At 46.5% G+C, this 20,996-nt stretch overlaps 1 protein-coding gene across 1 annotated transcript in view; it reads left to right on the top strand.

Moving 5' to 3' along the window:
- The window catches only part of ANKRD50 (ankyrin repeat domain 50), a 141,087-nt gene that overhangs the window by 85,205 nt on the left and 34,886 nt on the right, over positions 1–20,996 (top strand). The gene's annotated exons all lie outside the window — the stretch shown is intronic.

Here is a 20,996-nt window from a genome sequence, read left to right on the forward strand (position 1 = left end):
TGGCAACCTTGTCAGCATCTGCGTCAGCCCAGGCAGACGTTTATGGTGGCAGAGAAAGGAGGAGTTCCAAGGGGCTGGGCCATCAGCCACAGCACCAATCCTGTTCGCTGCCTTTGCCTGGCACCACCGTCAAATGTCTTTAGTTCTTCCTCCACTCTAATGATGAAATTGAGCACAACCTTTGGACAGAATCTGCATCTCCAACAACACAGCGCAGGACCTTTGGCGGTGGATGACAGACTCAAGTCTGATGTGCAGCAGGCTGTTCTAGTCACTTCCTGAGCACAGAGTAGTGACAGATGCGTCCTTTTTTGGCTGGATGAAGTAGAAATTGGAGGTCTCATATTAGGCAGCACTAGCCCATAAATCTTCCAAAACTATGAGCCATGTGGCTGCCCTAAAGTTCTGTCTGCCATTCTTCAGGGCCAGGTTGATTCAAGTGCTAACTGGTAACACAACCGCCATGTAGTAATGAATGAATGAAGCAGTTTGCAGTTGGGGTCTCGTTCCCTCTGTCCGAAGGCTTGGTGGCTTTGGCAAGGACTGTCAGTCGCCTAGTAGAATCCCTCCACATCCAGACGCGCACACTCAGCTGACCTCCTTTAGTGCTAATGAGAGGGAATACCGTTGGTAGACCTATTGGCTACCTCCTGAAAATACCCATTGTCCAGCCTTTTGTCCTTTAGAATTTCCTCCTCAAGGGCCTGTAGGAGACCCATTATGCCTTTGATCCGATTTGAGCGTTCGCTTCTGCCACTGAACCTGTAGGGGCTGAATAGAGTTGGGTGGGATGAGCACAGATTATTCTGGTGGCCCCCAGTTTGGACGAGAAAGGTCTGGTAATCTGAACTGCTGACCATGAGCATCTGCCCTACCCTATGGCTTCCTCTTTGGAAGGATTCACTGAACAAATAGCAAGGCAGGGTGCTGCACCCAAATCTACACCTTCATGCATGGAGGTTAAGCAGAACCAACTGAGGGGCTTTGTTATTCAATCTCAGATGGTAGTTTACATTTTAGCTGCTCGCAGTCCTTTTACCAAACTAAGTTATTCAGGCCCCTGGTCCAGGTTTATTACCTGGCGCAAAGATGGAGAGGCCCTCTACAGGCTGGATTGTATGGTACACCTGGCCAGGTTTTTTTCTGAACATGGTTGACGTTACGTCTCGCCCCTTCCTTTGTTTGTCTGATTAGCCCTCATTATTCAAATCTTCCTTTGTGATGCGCTTTCAAAAACTTTTTTCATGTGTTTCCCCATGCTTCTTTCCTTATGCTGTAGTGGACCCTCAATTTGGTTACCACATTTTTCATACGCATACCTTTCAAGCCTCCTTATAGTTGTACTCTGAGACTCTTGACTGGAAAGACCGTGCTTCACGTTGCCATCACTTCTGCACATTTTCATTGGACTATAGGCCTCTTAAGTCCAGCCTCCATATACTTACTCCCTTTTATTCTGACAAACTAGTGCTTAGGACTGCTACTTCATTCCTCCTAAAAGTGGTCCCCTTTCCACATGGGGCAGTTCCTCACATTAGCTATATTCTTTTCTCTGCCACATTCCTTTAAAGATTAGGAGAGGAGACACCGGTTGTATCCACGCTTGCCCTTTGTTTCTGCATTGATGGGGACTAAGGAGCACAGGGTGGTTGATCAGCTGGTTGCTGGGATAGAAAAGGCAGTTCAGAACTGATTCTTGTCCTGTTGAATTGTGTTGTCATCTGGCCAAAAACGACCCTTGTAGTGGACCTTGGGTTCATTCCACAAGCACATTGGCCACAACTTCTCTTTTGGCTCGGGCTGTTCAGTTTTGGACATGTACCAGGCAGCCACGTGGGCTTTGGTCATACAATCGGGCACTACTACATCTATTCACATGCCTGCACAGAGCATAATTTTACTGGCTAAGTCCTTCAGTGTTCTTGGGTAAACTTCTTCTTTTGACACCCACTTCCTGGTTGCGTGTGGCGTTGCAGTAGTATCGATGTACAAGCTGAAGAATCTGCATTTAGAATTATCGATCACTAGAATACATTATTATTGGTAAAGCTCTGTCCAATACTCGTAACCGCATGTTGCTCACTGTACTCTTCCCTGTAACATGGAGTAAATGTTTAGGTAATAATAAAGTCTTAAGTTAGGTTTTGCTTGTAAATGATGAAGTTGTTAGCTATGCTTTGTGTTCTTGACTGTGCAATGTCTAATAATTAAAATGGCCATCAGCGAGCAGGGGTGGTGCGTTTACCTAATCTGTGTTATGTCCAGAGAAGAACTGGAGTTCCGACCAAGGATAATGATGCTAAGTGTCGATGGACAGTAGCTATTCAAGAGTGTCAATATCCTTTCTTGTGCCCGGGCATAATCGCAAGGTGAAGAATTTATTGTTAATAGAGTATCCACCAGAAAAAGTGTGATGTAAGATAAGTACCTTATTTATCAGTGCCACTTTTTCGATAGTTTGTCTTCTGGAGTTTCAAAAGAGAGAGGATGAGAGAAAATAGACTTGGTCTCCCTGCTGAAGTTGGGCCTGTCGGGGAATTAAAATAACAAGTATTTGCAATGCAATAGGTCTCGCATTTACGCGAGTTTGAGCAATTGGCATTTTAATGCCAATGCCTTTTATTTATTTTTTTACAAACACATAAATAAAAGGCATTGGCATTTACAATGTCAATAGCTCAAACTTGCGTAATTGCGAGACCTATTGCATTGCAAATGCACGTGCTTGTGGTTAAGAGAGCGCTTAAGAGTATATTGGTCACGTAGCTGCAGTATTTAAAATGAAAAGAGCCAGTCGTTAAGAGCAGTTTTAACAAACCCTGTTGGCACCTGGGCCACACAGTCGAAATGGATCCGACTCACGCTGTCATCCTTCCAGGTCTATAAAATTAGTACTTCGAGGTGGATAGTAATGGACACCTGCTATTTACAGTGCTAAAAGCGAGCAAAAATGTGCTGCAAGTGTTGTATAAATAAAACCGTATATGAGCCATAGAACGGGCACCCTATTAAAAATGTTCACGTTCAAAAAGGCTCCTTTTTTAAGAGTGTGAATTCACAGTTCTGATTCACAAAACAAGGGTTTGCGTTTAGAGCCACCACCATATCTATAGTAAATTTCTGGGTTTCTCTATAGGCCAATCCAATGTTGCCAGTTTCTCACCAGAGGGTATAACTGTCAATGGTGCACTGGCATCGGGCCCCACCGGACAAGGTAGTAATATACAGGGCCCATGAACCCCTTTGTACGCCAATGTTTCTTAGAGGTGCTTAGCAGAACGCAACCAGGTGCTTTTCCAGGAATAATCCCTTTGTGGAACAGCGCCCTGCCTGGGTTTGTGCCCACGGGGTTGGGGGAGCCCCGAGTACTCAGCTGTGCCCTTTGTAATCCTCATGTCCTGGAACCAAGGGTTTGTGTGTTTAATACACTCCGGCACTGACAGTTACCAGCAGTTCAGTGCCCTTTTGGACACCGTACAACAAACCGAACACAGTGTGCTCCGAGGGCGGTGGCTTGTCCCGGCTGAGAAGGGTGGGGGCATTGAAACTACAAAGATTTGTTTATCCCGCACAAATCCGGGTTGACGTTCTTTGCCGAGCCTAAAACAAACCCTACACACACATCAAGAGCAGCTTAGCGTGTAACTGTGTGCCATACAGACCCAATTCAATAGTTCCGCATAAATGGAAAAAAAAACCTGTATAACCGGCTGGAACAGTTTTCTTGTGCAATTGTTCCAGCGAAACGCCCATTATAGATATATTTCACTGCAAAAACCTACTTTTCTTAGCCTTTGACACGTACTTTACTTAGAACCTGCATGTTAATAAATACGTGCAACAGCAATACAGAGCAAGATGCCGCGCTGCCTAACAAAAAAAAGCTGTCACCAATGCGCGAATGCAGCCGCGTGTTTGCAAAAGCTGAATGGAAAATTGCTCACAGACCTAATTGAAAGAGACCGTTTCACGCCGCCAGCACACGATCCAGTCCGGATGGGCTGGCCGAGAAGAAGATGGGGCGTTCATCAAGAAAACTAGTTTCCAATCTGAGGACAGTGTTTAACATAAATAATGACCCCGGCCAATGGAAAGGATGGCCGGGGCTTCAAGTCCCCTTCCAAAGTCTCCTCAACGACAATATGTGCTGCAATGCTAGGCGAGACCTAAAAAGTAGTCTGGGAGATTCCAGGCCCATGAAATCTCCAGGTCCACAAACTGATAAAGGAGATGGCGGGACTTTCAGCTGCAATGAACAGCATAGTCCTCTTCATTTTGTATGGTCCTACCCAGGATGCTGCTGGGCCCCTGCCATCTCCTAGGATGAGGCGGCTTGTGCTGGGCTTCCGGATTGTGAGACCTCTGCCTAGGTTGCCTACCTGAATTCTCTAATGGAGCCAGTACGTTGCAGAAAATGTGGCTGCTGTTTTTTTACTCCCATTTATCTCAAACGAAGAAGTATCCTTACTGACATCATAAATGCTGATTTTATGTATGTGTACTGCATTATTTGTTTAGGTCTGTAAAATGAGCAAGCATTGGCAAAGCCAATAAATCTGGCTTTGTCCTCTAGTTTTTTGGCTTTTGTCAATACATGTATTTTCCTGTGGTTTTTTCCCCAAACCTTTGTTAGGTATGCTACCAAACCTTCACCGATCTAAATAAATCAAAACCCAGCTAAAAGTAAATATATTTTTTTGTCTCCAAAAGCCCACATAGACCTAGTAGTCCCAGGCACTTAAGGAAACTACTTTGTGTGTAGCTGTGCACCTTGTGAAATGGAGGAATGCCAGCACTCACAGTGAAGATAGCCAGTGGTTGAAGCCACATGCTGTATGGTGTAGTGGGTGGAGGAAAATTGCACTGACACAGTAACAGACCAGAGGATGAAGATGGCTGGCTGAGAAATCCATTAAATCAAAATGTATTGACCTACGCCAGAAAAGCATACAAATAATAATAAAAAAGTAAAAGGTTCAAAATGAAATATTTGATATTCCCCTGTTTGCATATTATATTCTAATAACCACTTCCTTGTATGGCCATATCGGGGTCCTGTGACATATTAATAAAAAAAGCTTTGAATAAATATCAAGTCTCCAACCTAATTCTCTTTCCAAAGTGAGGTCGGGGAGACAGATGTAATGAAATCTAACCGGTTTGATTTCCTTGGGGCACAATACACCAACCACATTTTGACTGAGCCTACAACTCATAAATGAAATTTCAAGAACAAGGCGTGCTGTGATTGATGCTCACAAAAATAGTGCAGCGTAGTAAAAACCTTGCATAAATGCCGCTCTTCTTTAATGTACCTTTATATGAATGCAGATCTTTGCATGATGAAACATGCAAGGGTCCAAGAAAGTGATGTGCATAGAGGTACAAAAGTGTCAAATCGAGCCTCGGTGCCTCATATTGGATAGCTTTCATTCAGCAGACAATTTAGCCAATTACCCACATCTTCTGAGATTCTTGTGTTGGATCACTGCTGAGCAGATCATTCATGCTGGCAATCACTGCCCGGACAGGAAATATTTTTGAGCGTTCAGAAAAGATTTATGCTGGTAATGTTTTCCTCAGCCTAGGGATTGTACCCGAATTCCTTGCCCTCCTGCGGATTTTCACCAGTATTCGGAAACCCGACTGTTAAACACCCTGATCTGTTGCCTAAGCAGGGAGGCTATGTTATTAGACCTAGAACAGATTGTTGTGGATCGTGTCATCAGTTGTCATTTGAGATGTCATCAGTGATGTAACTGTACATGTCATTAGTGATGTGTTAAATGTGAGTTCATAAGCAGTGTATGGTGGGGGCACAAATTGTAGTTACCTCACTAAACTATAACTGGTGAATTTCACTTTTTTTTTTTGTTTAAAATTATATTTCTAACCTCACTTTGACCTACTTCGTTTTTTTTTTCGGTAGATTTTTAAACCTATTTTTATTGTAAAGTAAGATATTAATACTAGACCTGACCATATTATCACTTTAACCTTTGTGTTCTTTAGACATTCCTAGTGGGCTGCGCAGGTCATGCTGCCTCAGACTCATATGAGAAGGGCATGCTTATCCATTTATAGTTTCAATTCTCAGCATTATTTTGGTGGAGGCAAATGGGTGGCTGTTTGCTTCCCGAGCTCTGCATCAACCCATAGAACTAGCAGATTTTTTTCTTTGTGAATGTTTAATCGTTTATGAAATCCTGCGGTTTCATTATAATCAGAAGCGTGATACTATCAAAATATATTTTCGAATGGCTGTTTGGTTGTCCCTTCAGCTAAGGTGCTGGGTCAACCAGGCTCTTGCACTTGTATAAGGGAAATTCAATGAGCCCCGGTTGTGTTTCTGTATTTGCCCAAGGCACTGGTAGTCTTTTTACCTTCTCCAGTTGCCAAAGTTCAAGTGAAAATATATATCTTTTTAAAAGAAAGCAGAAAACATAATCATTGACATTGGTTTGGAAACACTACCCATTTGGTAAGGGAACCTTTGGAAAAATGCTTTTAAATGCTGCATAAACACTATGACCGGCTTAAAGCGTTTACCAAAATCTTCCGTTTTCTAACCTTAGATTATTCTGTAATGCTTTAACCTTATCCAACACTCAGTTGTTCTCATAGGACATTTAAGGCAACACGTTGATACATTTTAATGGAACAAATGGTTCATTAGTGGAACATTAAAAATAAATACAAACTTAAGTCTTACAAACTTAAGTCTTACAGTAGGACCTACATTCCGAAGTGCTGCATTGTTCTGGTTTTCCGACTACTCGAGTTTAAGCGACGCATGATAATGATGTACTTTATTTAGTGTGGGGGCTAGACAGAGTCTATGATTAATTTACTGGGACATGTGAAGATTTTTCCCATTCAACAGAATATCCTTCCAAGAATATGCAGTCTGACATGATATGGATATAATGAGCCCAAAATGTCCGTGTGTTCTGTGGTGCTGCATGAACTTCAGAGGAAAGAGTGCTTAGTTATGCAGTTCCATTAATCACTACTAATGCACTTCACTACATTGCATCCTATGCTTTAATCTACTACTTCTTCAACCCTTCATTTCTACCTTGAATGAAAACTTTATTTTGTTTTTATCACAGAAAGCGCAGCAAACAATTTCAACAGTAAATCTGGTCAGGGTCATTCTCTCATGGTTCGTGTCACAGAGAATAGTTTCCATTTTGCATAATCGCTATTTTAGAGTAAATCGCAGGGGTGCTGATTTTCCTGCCCACGGTTTGCTGATGTGGATCTAGGAAAGATCATGTTGGTAAATCCAAGATCTCCCTCCTTCTAGGCAGTGATGCAGAGTTTTAAAGTAATGGCAAGCTCCAACAGCCTTGATATGTGGTTGGTGTTGTCCACATTAGACTTGCAGCTAACTTATGAGTTAAACATCGAAAACGTAGAGCAAGATGTATATGTGCAGTTGAATCAGGGAAATCCTGAAATGGGATCCATGTCTGTTTCCCCTTTTGGATCCTGTCTGCTAGAAATTATGAAAAACATGTGATAGTAGGAGGTTGCCTAGTCTTTGAAGCAGGACTTAATTGTCCTCGGTGTCAAATGTTTCACAAAGGTCTAGCCTTCTAACCAAAATGTAAAGCGTTTATACACCACACTAAAAGCATCATTAGAAAAGCCTTGCAGTGCAGTCTTTGGTCCATGCATCGGATTTCATATAGCTAAGAAAAGGCAATTGCCACGGTCTAAGAATAGCTCAAGTTGCACTTTAAAAGAAAAGATTAAGCAGACTGGTAGTGATAATGGCAAAACTGCTGACTTTTTTTTTAAACGGAACTTAATCCATAGTTTGGAAATTGGAAATAAGAAAGTAACAGCGGTTTGCAAGTTAGAATGACACATGTTGGGAGTGGACGTCTTCTGAATGGCCCTGGACAGCGTGCTTCTCTCCCCAGTGCAAGTCATTGGAAAGTGGCTGTATTTTTTTTTTAATTCTGCCTCAGTGAACATGAAAATCACTTCTATCCACTAAGGGTCTTCCTGTTGATATGGTTTGAGATCCTCTGGCTTGGTTCAGAAGTCGTGGGGGCATGCATTGTGCATCCCTCTTTTACAAAGAGTGTCTATTGCTCCCCTCTGCCCAGGCAAACTGACAGTGGTGGCACATTAATCTATGTTGAGAGGGACCTGTACCTCTTGAGAGGGCTTGCCAAGCTGCTCCCTCCCAGTAAAGTCTGTGCAGTCTCCCGTACCTGTGTTATTTTTTCCTCTATCATGTCTGGGATGCGTGATTTGAGAGTCAGTGGTTTCACTGGGTGAGGATGGTGAGCCATTGTGTTTAATGTATGCCAATATGGTATATGTTCTACTTGACATTTCCAGCTCTCCCTTACCCATCCATAATCCTTGTAAAAGCTTGATGAGTTGGAGAAGGCACCAGTCCTATTTAGGTTAAGCTCTGACTCCCTCTGCTGGAACAAACCCCTCCCTTTCTGCTGGGCGATGGTCACAGTTCCTGGCCTGGAGTAATTTAATATTCCTCTCTGGGTATAGCCCGACAATTATCAAGAGACTTGTAAGTGGGGCAACAGGCCTTCCTCATGTACTGATCACTCAGTGAACATGCAAGAAATATGCACCAAGATTGTAAGGTGCACCTACGATTCAAAAGTAATACACGCCCCGATTGTATCAGACTGTCGATCAATATAAGAAATTAGCTTACTTAGTTGGGGAGGGTTGTAGCTTCCACTCAAATAATAAACACAATCCTTGTAAGGGTGAACCACAAAAGTCACTAAATATACCTGATAGGCAATGCGTAAAGTATTTATGCAGCACTCAAACAGTTATAAACTGAAAACCCAACACAATAAAAAATCTCAAATGAATTTAGAAAAAAGAGTACACATTAATACATTTTAATTTTAAAAAACAAAATGGCAATAAAATGACAACATTGAATCGGTAGAACCGGAGATATGAGTATTTTTAAGTTTTAAGTGAAACTAGCACCAAGAAGCACACAGTGCCTCTTGCCGTTATCTGCTCATGCTAGACCGGGGGAAAAGTCACATGTTGAGGCTGGCTGAGATGGAGCGTGGTTTGGATACATAGACGAGGTTAGCCCTGTGGAAGAGTTACCTTCTCAAAGCCCACACAAAGAGTTCGGTCACGATGAGGATACGGCCGCGAGGGGCAGGTCGAGCATCATGGACGGACATCACTGTAGCCTGATGCGCTAGTTGTCTCTGGAGCTTTGCATTGGTTGATGGTTACGGATGGTTGCTGTCTGCGTGAAGAGCAGGCTGCGCTGAAACTTCAGATTGGCAGTTGATTCTCGGCGCAAAGAGGTCACTATGCAGTCGCAAGGAGTCTAAAACTTCTGTAATATGCCCTTTCCTTGAAAATGAGTTCTCAATGATGCCAGCCAAGGGTCCAGTACCTCAGGGGCGCCTCTTGGGCATCAGGACTCACACCAACTGAGGCCAGCAGCATGACTCATGCAGGTTCAGGTAAATCCACTTGGTGCTGGTCAGCTGGGCTGTTGCAGGGAGGCCTCTATAAGCTTGTTGTGGTTCTGTAGGGCACACGGAAGGTTAGCCAACTGTTCCTTGGAGTCCCTCCGGGTAGCCTGGGTTCAAGGGAAGCAGGTCCACTCTTCCTTCTTCAGTCAGCAGGGCAAGGCCCTCTTCCTCAGACAACAGGGCAGTCCTTCTGAGGGTCCGAGAGTGTCCTCATGAGAGGTTATGAAGATCTCATTTTTATACAAGGTGCCAGCCATTGTGTGGGGGAATTCCCTCTCCCACCCCCAAAACTAGTTCTGGTCAGCTCTTCCCCTGGTCCTGACTCCAAACTCTCTTTGGGTACAAAGGCAAGGGCAGGCCTTGTGTGAGGTTCCTTTGTGTGGGTTGCAGTCAGGGACCTTTGACGTGTTATCAGAGCAGGCCACTACTCCTCCCCAGCCATCCTGTCCGGAGGACTCTCTTCCCTCACACCTAGGCCTCTGTGGTCTTAATATCAGGAAGCAATAAATTGCCCACAACAGGGGACTCATTCACAGTCCTGTGGCCCAGGGTACTTGCAGGACATCACTTAAGCACTAAAGGTATTTTAAATGACAATTACTTTTAGTGTAAAAACATTTTTCGATCAGTTCCTGATCTGAAGATAACTCTTAAGTGTAATAAAGCATCTCCGCGTTAGTCTATGGGAGAGCTAGCAGTACAGCAGTAAAAAAACTATTTTGTCGTTTTTCTCTACCAGGACATTAACACTTTAATCCACGTGTCCTGAGTTTTACATACCGTGTACCCTGCCCTATAAATCTTTAGGGCAACATTAGTATTAAAAAGAAGGTTTAGACTTAGCAAAAGGTTTGTTGCCAAGTCAAAGTGGCAGTTTGAAACGGCACTACAGGCAACAGTGGCAGGCTTGAACTGTTTTAAAAGGTTGCTTTAGTAGTTGGCACGGCGAGTGCTGCTGCCCACTAGCGGCATTTAATTTGCAGACCCTCGGTACATGTAGTGCCATTTACTAGGGACTTATAAGTAAATTAAATGTGCCAATTAAGTGTAGGCCAATTTCTCCGTGTTTAAAGGAGAGAGCATAAGCACTTCAGCATCTTTTGGCAGGGATAAAGTGTGCAGAGCCCTAATGCCCACTAAAGCGTCTTCAGCAAAGTAAGGGAGTGATGGCTATTTTGGGGGAATACCACTTCAAGGATGTCCGATCTAACAATCATGGAATCATATGTCGGAGATGTCTATTTAAGCTGTATTTTTTCCCTGACCAACCACACTCCAGGAGTTTGATTGCTGTTGCCACCCCCCATCTTCCCCCTCTCCTACCTCATGTCTGGACTTGAGAAATTGTCTCAGTGACGGATTACCTGTTAAAAGAATTTGTCTGTCTGATGGAAGGAGCTGGGGTTCAGCTCACAATGGCAGCATCCCAGTAGAGAGAGAAATATCTGGGAGACTTGTGGAGGTGGTTGTTGCTTTGAAACACAAGGAGACTCCAGAAACCTGTTCAAGATAAGGAAACATGCTTCACATCAACATTGAAGGAGACATGGTGCTCCATACGGTGATTTAAACCCCTGACCCCTCCCTTGTGCTGTAGGAGCTAGTAGGTGCTTCCACTTGTCATCTGTAGCGGATGAACACCACCCTATTGGAGAACTTACAGTTTGAACACTTGGTCCTTGCCCCAGAACTCCAGCTTTGTCCTTACTTTCCCTGTGCTAGTAGCAAGCAGCACCAACCCTGTGGTCATTGCTTTTCCTGCACTCATAGCAAGCAGACACTCTACACTGGAACCAGTGGGCTCTGTGGTACAGGCCACAACCTCTATTTTGTGTGATCTGAGGGTATCTGGATGGACTGACACCCTAGCCAGCCACTACCCTCCTACAGCTAGCCAAGTTATTACTGGACTAGTAGGACTCTGGAAACTGTGCCAAGACCAGAAGTAACCCTTTCCAGACACTGGACGCTATCGGAGTGCGTTGTTTCCAAGAAAGGCCTGACACACTCCTGTAGCATTGAAGAGTAACCCTGTTGAATATGGTCAGTACGTTGCAATTGTTTTTTCGGGGCATGTGAGCTGTATTGTAATTGCATTTGTATAGTGGAAAACCATAAAGGATTAGTGCTGAATTAGTATGGTGAAATATGAAAGTAATTTGAGTGGTGAATATTAGTTATTTGGAGTGAGAAGGGTAGCGGAGGGATAAAAGGGAAGAAAGGTTTGCATTCGTGTAGCACCTGTTACCCCTGATGGGTGTTGAAGTGCTTTTCTTGCGAGTAGGACGTTACTCCGGAACCCATAAAGGATTAGTGTTAAAAATTAGTATAGTGAAGTATGAAGTAATTTGAGTGGTGAATATGTTATTCAGTTATTTGGATGGAGACGGGTAGGTTGCGGGATAGAAGACGGAAAGAGGTTTGTATTTATATATCTGATGGAGAATACTAGCTGCAGATGCCTTAACGTAGAATTATCCCCAGGCGTGAGACTGGACCCGGAAAACTTTCTTGCCCCAGCATCTCTGCGCACCGGGGGGGCGGAACCACGCGACTCCGCCCTGACGTCGTCCACGGGCGTGACATCAGCGAGGTCACATAAGCCCTAACCCCAGCATGCTGACAGTTTTCCTTCTTTTCTGCGTGCAACGTGGATCCGGATCGTGCCCCTGTCCTGTTTTCAGGCCTTCTTTTCACGCTTTCCCGTGCGGAGACAGTGTGCGAATGCCTTCAGGCTTTAAAGCGTGCTAGTCTTGCGCACGTCAGATGTCGGTAACGGACCCTCATCCGATTTGTACGTGGTGTTTGGGTGAGCACCATGATTCCACGGACGGCGACGCTTGCCAGCATCTGAAGCCTAAGTACTGGCGGGAGCGCCGGATGAATCTCCTCTCAGCCCGGTTGTCCAGATCTCTGTCGTCTCCGCGTCCGTCCCCTGTGGAAGGGTCCATAAATCGCCGCTTCCGATTCTGGCATTGCCTGTCACCAAGCCCCCTGGGGCGTCACCCATCGGTAAGTCTCTTAGTCTGTCTCCGAAGCCTGGTCCCCGCTCTTCAGAGGGCGCGGGTTCTCTGCGGGACATGCGGCCTCCTTCGTCGCCACACTACTCACCGTTTCCTGGTGCCGGGGTGACTAGGGCCCAAATGGAGGCCTATGCTGCGGCTCTGCAGGCTTCTTTGGCTCCTCCCCCTACTGGGACGCCCGCAGATCCCTTGCCACATGCGGGGCCTTCCGCAGCGTCGCTCTGGAGGTGTGGTGTCGTCGGGGTGCGGCCCTATGGGGTTCCCCTTTTTGGCCCACGGCACCTCAGCCTCGCCGCAAACCCCGAGGGGGGTCCATGTGGTGTCACAGGAGGTCGCCGGAACTCGCGGCTCGCCCCGAGTCCTCCTCAGTCTTCTGGGCAGGAGGCGGCCTCGCCAGAAGCCGAGCTGACTCCTCTCAGACGCCGACAGCTGTCGACCCTGGTGGCGCCGTGGGTGCTGGCTAGGGGCCGGGGCATGTCCCCAGGTCCCTCTCGTCTCTCCACGCAGGCGGCTGCTTCGTCAAGGGTCGAGTTGGTGCCTTTTCGGCGCCGTTCTTTCGCCGCCCCGGAGCAGGCCCCACTCCATTCTCCTGGGGTGCAAGTGGTGGACAAGGTCGTCCTGGAGTCCCCTCTGACCCTGGTCGGCCTCACGCCGGTGCCTGTGGCGGACTCCACGGCGCCGTACCGGCGTCGGGCCGTCGACTCTCCTCCAGAGGCCCCCTGCTCTCCGAAGGTTCGTCAGCTGTTTGTCTCTTCTTCCCCGGAGACGGTCCGCCGTGTCGTGGCTTTTTCCCCGGTGTCTTCCAGGGAGGGCTCCTCGCCGTCCCCGCGGCCACAGCCTTCCCCAGAGGTACCTCAGGTCCCCCACTCGTCCGTCAATCTTCCACCATTCCGGGGCTGGCCATTTCTTCCTCTGGCTGGATTTGGGGCTGTCCAGCTTAGTTCACAGCCGTCGCCCTCGGAGGAATTTCTCTCTCCTTCCCCCCCATCCCCCCCCCCCCCCCCCCCCCCCCCCCCCCCTCGACGCCCTACGGAGGCGTGTGCGGCCTTTGCCAGGGCCATTTCCACGGCTGCTGGATTTTTACACATGGGCAACCGTGCCACCCCATTTACTACGGACCATTTGCTGGAGGTTCTCCATCAGGGCTCTGGTGGACGGGAGCTGCTTCTTCCCTTCGAAGCTTTGCTCCATAATTCTCTTCTGGGGGCGTCCTGCCATGGGGGATTCGGTGCCTCAGTCACTCCTCCACCGCAACCGTCCTGCTCTGCCTTTCTTTCCACCCTTCTACTCAGGACCCTATTCTGCAGACTGCTTTTCCTTCTTTACCTTTGGTGTTGTTTCCTCCGTCACGGGGGACCCGATGGTTAGATTCCTGGGGGTGGTACCACTTCGCTTCTTCTAGTGCTGCTTTGCGAGCACTCAACACGCTGTGTGTGTTGGCCAGGGCTACATCCAGCTTGTGAGATTCCATGGAGTCCCTTCCGTCTTCTGCCTTTACGGAAGGTGTTCATGCTGATCTGCGAAGCCATGTGATGGATGGCCGGGAGCTGGCCGTGTTTATTCTTCGTTCGGCCCTGGATGTTTCTGATGCTCTCGGCCGTACAATGGCGAGTTCAGTAGGTCTCCGCCGCCATGCTTGGCTGAGGGATAGCGTTTTCCCTGAGAATGTGAGGGAGCGTCTCGTTGACCTTCCCTTTTATTTAACACCCATGCGGATGCTGCCATTCAACGGCTCCTTGCGGGGCTCCTTCCTCCTCCTCTCCCCCCTCCTCCTCCGCCTCCTTCACCCCCCCCCCTCCTCCTCCTCCTTCACCCCTTCCCTCCTCCTCCCTCTCTGTAACTTGGCTTCAGGTCCTTCAATTGACCCCTTGTGCTGTTGGCTGCTGATACAGCCCCTTTGGATTTTGTGGTTCTTTGGTTGTTGTCCGCCCATATGTGTCCTCAGGTTGGGCCTTTGGTGTGTTTTTTGATTGGCTGCTTGTCCAGCCGTCTGTGGTTCTATCTGTAGGTCCTTTTTGTTCTGTCCTCTGCTGCGGGATTTATTCCCTAAGAGGTGTTCCCATGTTTTCTTGGTACGTATCATACCCTATGTGGGGTACTTGTAGCTATTGAATAGCTCTGTCTTGCACTGGGGAGGTATGGTTGCCCCCTTTTTCGTGTTCCCTGCCTTTCTTGGCATCACTGTATACCGCTGGTGCGGTCTCTTGTATCTTGTCCGGGCATGGCTTGTGCTGCTCCGGGTTCTGTCAGTCTCGGTGTTCACTTCGTCGCTTGGCAGTTTGATATGCTGTCTATGGTGTCGTGTTGTGGCGTTTCCGCCTTCCTGTCCGGCGTTTCGGCCTGGTCCTCTGTCTGGTGTTCCAGTGGGGCTGGGTTTCTCCTGGCTTTCCTGTGTTATGGTTGACGGCTTGGTCCGTCCTCCATGTCTCCTCCCCTTTTTTCTCTTATGGCTGATTCCATTTCTGTTCATGGGTCGGTGTGTGTCTCTTGTGCGATCCTCCCTTGGGGCTTGTTATGCATTTCCGGGCCTTTGTCCTCGGCTTGCACCTGGCTTGTTCTGGGTGCGCTGCTCCCTGGTGCTATCTGTTGTCGGCGGTGCACGCCTGCTTGTGCTGGCCCACCACCATGGCCCTAGTGCTACCTTGTGCCCTTGCCTCTTGTTCTGCTGGGGCTTTGCACACCTGTGCCTTTCTTCTTATGCCTGCGTTCCTTGGCTGTGGAGCTGTTCCTGCCTTGCCTGCTTCCTTGCGACTGATGCCTGTTCGGCTGTCATCTGTCGCTGTGTGTTTTCCTGCGGCAGGCTCTGCCTCCGGTTCTGCCTCTTCTCCCTGGAGTTAGGGTCATTCTTTCCTCCTGGGTGCTCCTCTGCGGCTGTCTGTCCCCACGAGGGTTTGTGGCCATTGTACCTTGCATGGGCTTGGGGTCTCCTGGTCTTCCCTTCGCCTTCCTGGGGCCCTGTGTTTCTTCCTACTGGGGAGGTTCTCTCGCAGGCCCTCCTCCCCTTTGGGTATGGCTTGGGTATCTATTCTACGTTAAGGAATCTGCAGCTAGCAGTCTATCAGATGTACGAGTTAGTTACCTTCGGTAACGATGTATCTGGTAGAGACGATTCTAGCTGCAGATTCCTTCACGGCCCGCCCTTCATCCCTGTTCTGCGAGGACCTTTCCTGTGGTTTTCTGGACTCTCCTCCCTCCGGGTGGCTGGTCTCCTGTGGGTGTTTGCTCTGCTCGGACAGGATACTTGGTTTTGCTTGATTGTTCCACCCCTTCCCTTATGATACATGGTCGGTTGGTTCATGTGTGCTTCTGCATCCCTCCACCCTGCCTTTTCTCCGGTGTAGGAGCCTGTTTTTACTGTTCTACTTTTGACTTGCTTGGGGTTCAGCTTCTTTTCTAGTCCTGAGTTGTTGTTTTTTTGATTTTTGCCTGTTCCTCGGCCTTTTCGCTCCTTTCAGGGGATACGGCCCTCCTTGATGGTGTCGTCTGGGAGTGGATTGCTGTTCCTCTTTTGTTCCGGGCTTGTTGCCCTACACTGTTGTGGATGGTGATTGCAGTCTCTCTCTGTCTCTGTCTCTCTCTCTCTCTTCCCCTCCCCCCCCCCCCCCCCCCACCCTTTTCACATGCTTCTGCCTCCTGGTAGGTTGTCGCCTTCGCTTGCACCAGTGTTCCTCAGAGCGGTGCTCTGCTCATTCGCTGCTATGGCTTTCACTGCTTTGGTCTTTTGTGCCTTGGTGCTTGGCACTTTTCCAACTGGGGCTGTTCCTCCCCTTTTTGTTTCTCTCTTTTCTGTTTCACTGGTTTTTCACACACTGTTCCCATTCTCTCCACAGTTTTGTCTGTGATGGCTCCGCGTTGTGGCGCGGATAAGTTCGCCGAAGAAAACTAATGTCAGCGTGCCGGGGTGGGGCTTATGTCACCTCGCTGACGTCACGCCCGCGTACTACGTCAGTGCGGAGTCGTGTGGTACCGCCCCCCGGCGCGCAGAGATGCTGGGGCAAGAAAGTTTTCTAGGTCCAGTCTCACGCCTGGGGATAATTCTACGTTAAGCAATCTGCGACTAGAATCGTCTCTACCACATACATCGTTACCGAAGGTAAGTAACTCGTACAGCGCTTGCTACCCCCTGATGGGGTTTTGAAGCGTTTTATTGGCGAGTAGCACGCTACTCTGGAACCCATAAGGATTACTGGTGAATTAGTATGGCAAAACATGAGTCATTTGACTGGTGGATATGTTAGTCATATTTGGATTGAGAAGTGTTGGGGCGGGGTAGAAAAGGGAAAAAGGTTTGCGTTTATATAGCGCTGCAAACCCTGATGGGGAAACGCTTCATTGGCAAGTAGCACGCTACTCTGGAACCCATAAAGGATTAGTGGTGAATTAGTATAGTGGAATGTGGAAATTGAGAAGTGAACATGTTAGTCTGTTACTTTGATTTGAAAAGGATAGTGGTGGGACAGAAGAGTGAGATTTGTTGTTTTTTTTTATTTATTTTTTTAGGTCATTGCAGTAGGAGGAGGCTTTTGGATGAGTATAAAGGGGTTTTTGAGGAGAAGAGTCAGAGGGGAGAGTTTATAAAGGTTTGTTTTGGGGGGATCGGTATAGTAAAGTAGGTGTCCGATGTTGCAAGGAGGGGTAAAGTAGGAGAGAGTCTGGAAAGGGTTATTTTGGGATCATAGTAGTGGTAAGAGGTTTGGGATAAATGAGAGTGGATGTCGAGGATATATTGAGAGATGTATAGGGTGAGAGATGGGGTAGTGCATTGGAAAGAGTAGTAGAAAGAAGTTTGAGACGAGTCCGAAGGTTGGGCCAGAGGATATATTGAGAGAAGTATAGGCTTAGAAATAGGGTAGTGCATTTGAAATGCTAAATTGGCAGAAAGTGATAAATATATAGATCCATAAGTACATTGAAAGTGTATAGATGCATAAAGGAGGTAAGTATATATAGATTAAATATATTGATAGAGGTACAGGATGAGAAATAGGGTAGTGCATTGGATATGCTTTTTTAGGAGAAAGGTAACAGGCACACAGATTCAAGTACATGGAAGGTACATAGATGCACAATGGAAGTAAGTACATGTAGACCAAAGATGTTTTATTTTTTATTTTATTTAATTTATTTATTCATGTATTGATTTACAACATAATTATTCTACATGCTTATACAAAGCCATACACAAAGATAGTTACATATCAATAGTGAAAATAAATGATTATATACAGAGGAATATGCTGTACATTTCTGTTTGTGTATGATGCTTATGTGGGGAAGAGCCAATTCTTGAGTAGTTTTCTGAAGATAGGGTGATTGTCAGTGGATCTTATGTCGGGGGGTAAAGAGGTCCATAGTTTGGCTGTTTGAACAGAGAAGGATGGGCCACCCATGTTTTTTTTCTTGCATCTTGGGATTTTGAGGCGAGATGCCCCTTTAGAGCGTAGGTTCCTGTGTTGAATGTGTTTGGTGATTTTATTCCTGATGAAGAGCGGTCCCATCCCATGTATTGCTTTGTGGGTGATACAAAGTAGCTTGAACGTGGATCTTCTGGCAACCGGTAACCAATGCAGGGCTTTCAAGGCAGGTGAGATGTTGTCTCGCAGTTTGCTATGCAAGAGTAGTCTGGCAGCCGAGTTCTGAATCCGTTGTAGTCTTTTCATGGCCGTTCAAAGTGATCCGTGGTAGAGGCTATTGGCGTAATCGAGTTTGGACAGAACAAGGGAGATGGTAGCTTGGACCTTCTGTGGCAATCCCAAATGAGGGAAACTTCGTTGCAGTTTTTATAGGGACACAGCTTGATTTTGCTAGTTTGTCCACTTGGGCATTCATCGACAGCTGGAGTCCATGATTATTCTGAGGTTTCTTACTTCCTTCCATAATTTAGGGGGTGATCCCAGTACATCAGGCCAGGCGTCAAGTGGATCGTAATGTTTCCAATCGCCACACGTGAGTATTTCTGTTTTTGAAGCATTCAATTTGAGATGGCTCCAAGTCATCCACAGATCCACGGCTCTGAGACAACTGAAAACTTTGCATTTTTCAATGTCTTTGGGGCATTCCAGTTGAAGGAGTATCTGCGTGTCATCTGCATAGTTATAGCACGTGAGGTGAAATTGATTGATCAGTACCAGTAATGACTTCATGTAAATGTTGAAAAGCATGGGCGAGATGATAGAACCTCGAGGGACCCCTGCTTTTGTGGAGTATGGTTTGGACAAGAAAGGTGGGGTATGGATGACATTAGTTCTGTTTCGAAGGTAGGACGTGATCCAGTCTAGAGCAGTTCCCTCTATGCCGGCTTCATAGAGTCTTTGTTTCAGATTGTCATGGTCGAACGTGTCAAAGGCAGCGGAGAGGTCCAAGAGGAGTAGCGCAGCAACCCTGCTGCGGTCAGCTGTATTCTTCAGGTCATCCCAGATGGCACGGAGGGCAGATTCAGTGCCTCTTCTGGACGGAATCCTGTTTGGAAGTGTGAGAGTATGTCATTCTCTTCAATGAATTGTGACATCTAGGTGAAGATGTAGATCACATGCTGTGCATAAGTCTGCCATCTAGTGCTTAGAATCTAGGCGGTTATGGTTGGGGTGAAATCTGTAGCCAGAGGGCCCCAGACTCATCTGCTTTTTTTTTTTTTTTTTTAAAGATTTTTTTAAAGATTTTTATATAGCTCAAACTTGACCCGGTATCGTTTATCAGAGCGCTTTACATAGCACCAGTTGCATTACATGAGGACACATTCATTTTTGTTAGGCACTGCGAGATTAAGGGATTTGCCCCGAATCACAGGCTGTTTAGTGTCATTGCCAAGACTCAAACCCAGTTCCCCAGATTAGAGGTCGCCCACCCTAGCCGTTAGGCCAACTCCTCTCCACACTCCTCTCACTGTTTATCTTAGTTTTATGTGTTGTGATTTTAAGCTTGTGTTTATTAAAATACTTTTGTAAAGTCAAGCACTGACTGGACATTGACCTTACTCGCTGGTCTTGCGGTGTAAACTGTATTCTGAATGTCTAACCCTCCTCACCTCCTTGAATAAGGTTTGGACGGTTTGGTCTCCATACCCGAGGAGAGTCAAATGCGGGAGAGGAGTACTTGGTTATTCAGTTTGGGGTCTAGTAGGATTGTGGTCCCAGGACACCAGTGGTGAAACTCCACTTGATGCAACTTGATCCCAGTAACCTCTGACTGCTCTGGTGCCCCCAGAAAACAGGTCATCACAACAGACATAGTCTAAAGTGAGATAAACGATATTAAGTTAAGGTTTGGTGCTGTTGAGTTCTTGTCTTCTATTCAAAAGCTGATAACAGAATAACATGAGATGGACTATCCTCCGATTTAACATGATCTCAAATACCAGAATGTTTAATCAAAAGTAAAATTCATTTTGATGCACAGGTGTTCGCTTTAACTACTTTTACCATTCTTTCATCGCCGACACCCATTTTTCAGTGGTGCAGAAGAAATAAAAAGTGCATAAGCGCACATTGTAGCAGCTGTAGGCCCTCACAACAAAAATCTTTGTGTTGTGTGATGACCATACTTCATCCCAGATCGCTAAAGCGTTCTGTAGTTGAGACCTAATAGATGCATATTAGGGGCACTTTCCCATGTCTCGTTAACAGTATGAGAAACGCGTTGTTTTCATGATAAATGTGTGCGTTGCGCCATTCCTGGATATCCCTTGTAGATAGGCAAAGTAGATTCCATTGTTTGCGATGGATTTATTAATTCTGTCATGAACGGAAGCAATTTTGTTTGTTGTAAGTGCTTGCTGTGACAGATTGACAGACACCAGCGTTTTGCTGAACTCGCACACGCTTATGCAATTGCAGCTTGCTGTAGACTCCAGCTGTGCTGATTCAGAGATGCAGAGGCTCAGCACAGAGGGAGGGCGCAATGGAGATTGACAGCCTCTCCAATTCACTCAGTACAAAGCCGTCTGCAGTGGCGGGCGGGGACTTTCATCCAGCTAGCGGTAAACAAGCACCACAAACGTGAAAAACCTAACCGAGACAAAGCCACAGGCAAGAATAACAGTTTTGGAATTTAGTTAAGCTGTAGCAACAGTAAGCAGACACCAGTGACTAAAAGAACCATGCTCGCCCAAACCGGACCGCTCGAAACATGGAATAAACAGCAGAGACAACAAAAATGGCACAGTCGCCACCAAACCTAAGAAAGTGCATGGATTAAATAATACTGAAAACAAATGACTTTTGAGAGTGGATTAAAGATCATCCTCTAAAAATCGAGGCAAACTTTCCCCCCCCCCCCCCATTTATTAATTTGTGTATCTTTGAGTGTGAATGTATTAACCTATCGGTGTCAATTTGCCATTAATCTCGTTGCCTGTGAAAACGAATTTGTCAGTGTGACCTTAACAATGTCCTTATAGCGAGTTCTATAATTCAACTATGCGTTACTTTTTTCTGATTGAAGCTTTACCAAGGAACAGTCAGTGAAGTTGTAA

The sequence above is a fragment of the Triturus cristatus genome, chromosome 2_2 (genome assembly GCF_964204655.1).
Source record: "Triturus cristatus chromosome 2_2, aTriCri1.1, whole genome shotgun sequence".
Taxonomy (NCBI): Eukaryota; Metazoa; Chordata; class Amphibia; order Caudata; family Salamandridae; genus Triturus; species Triturus cristatus.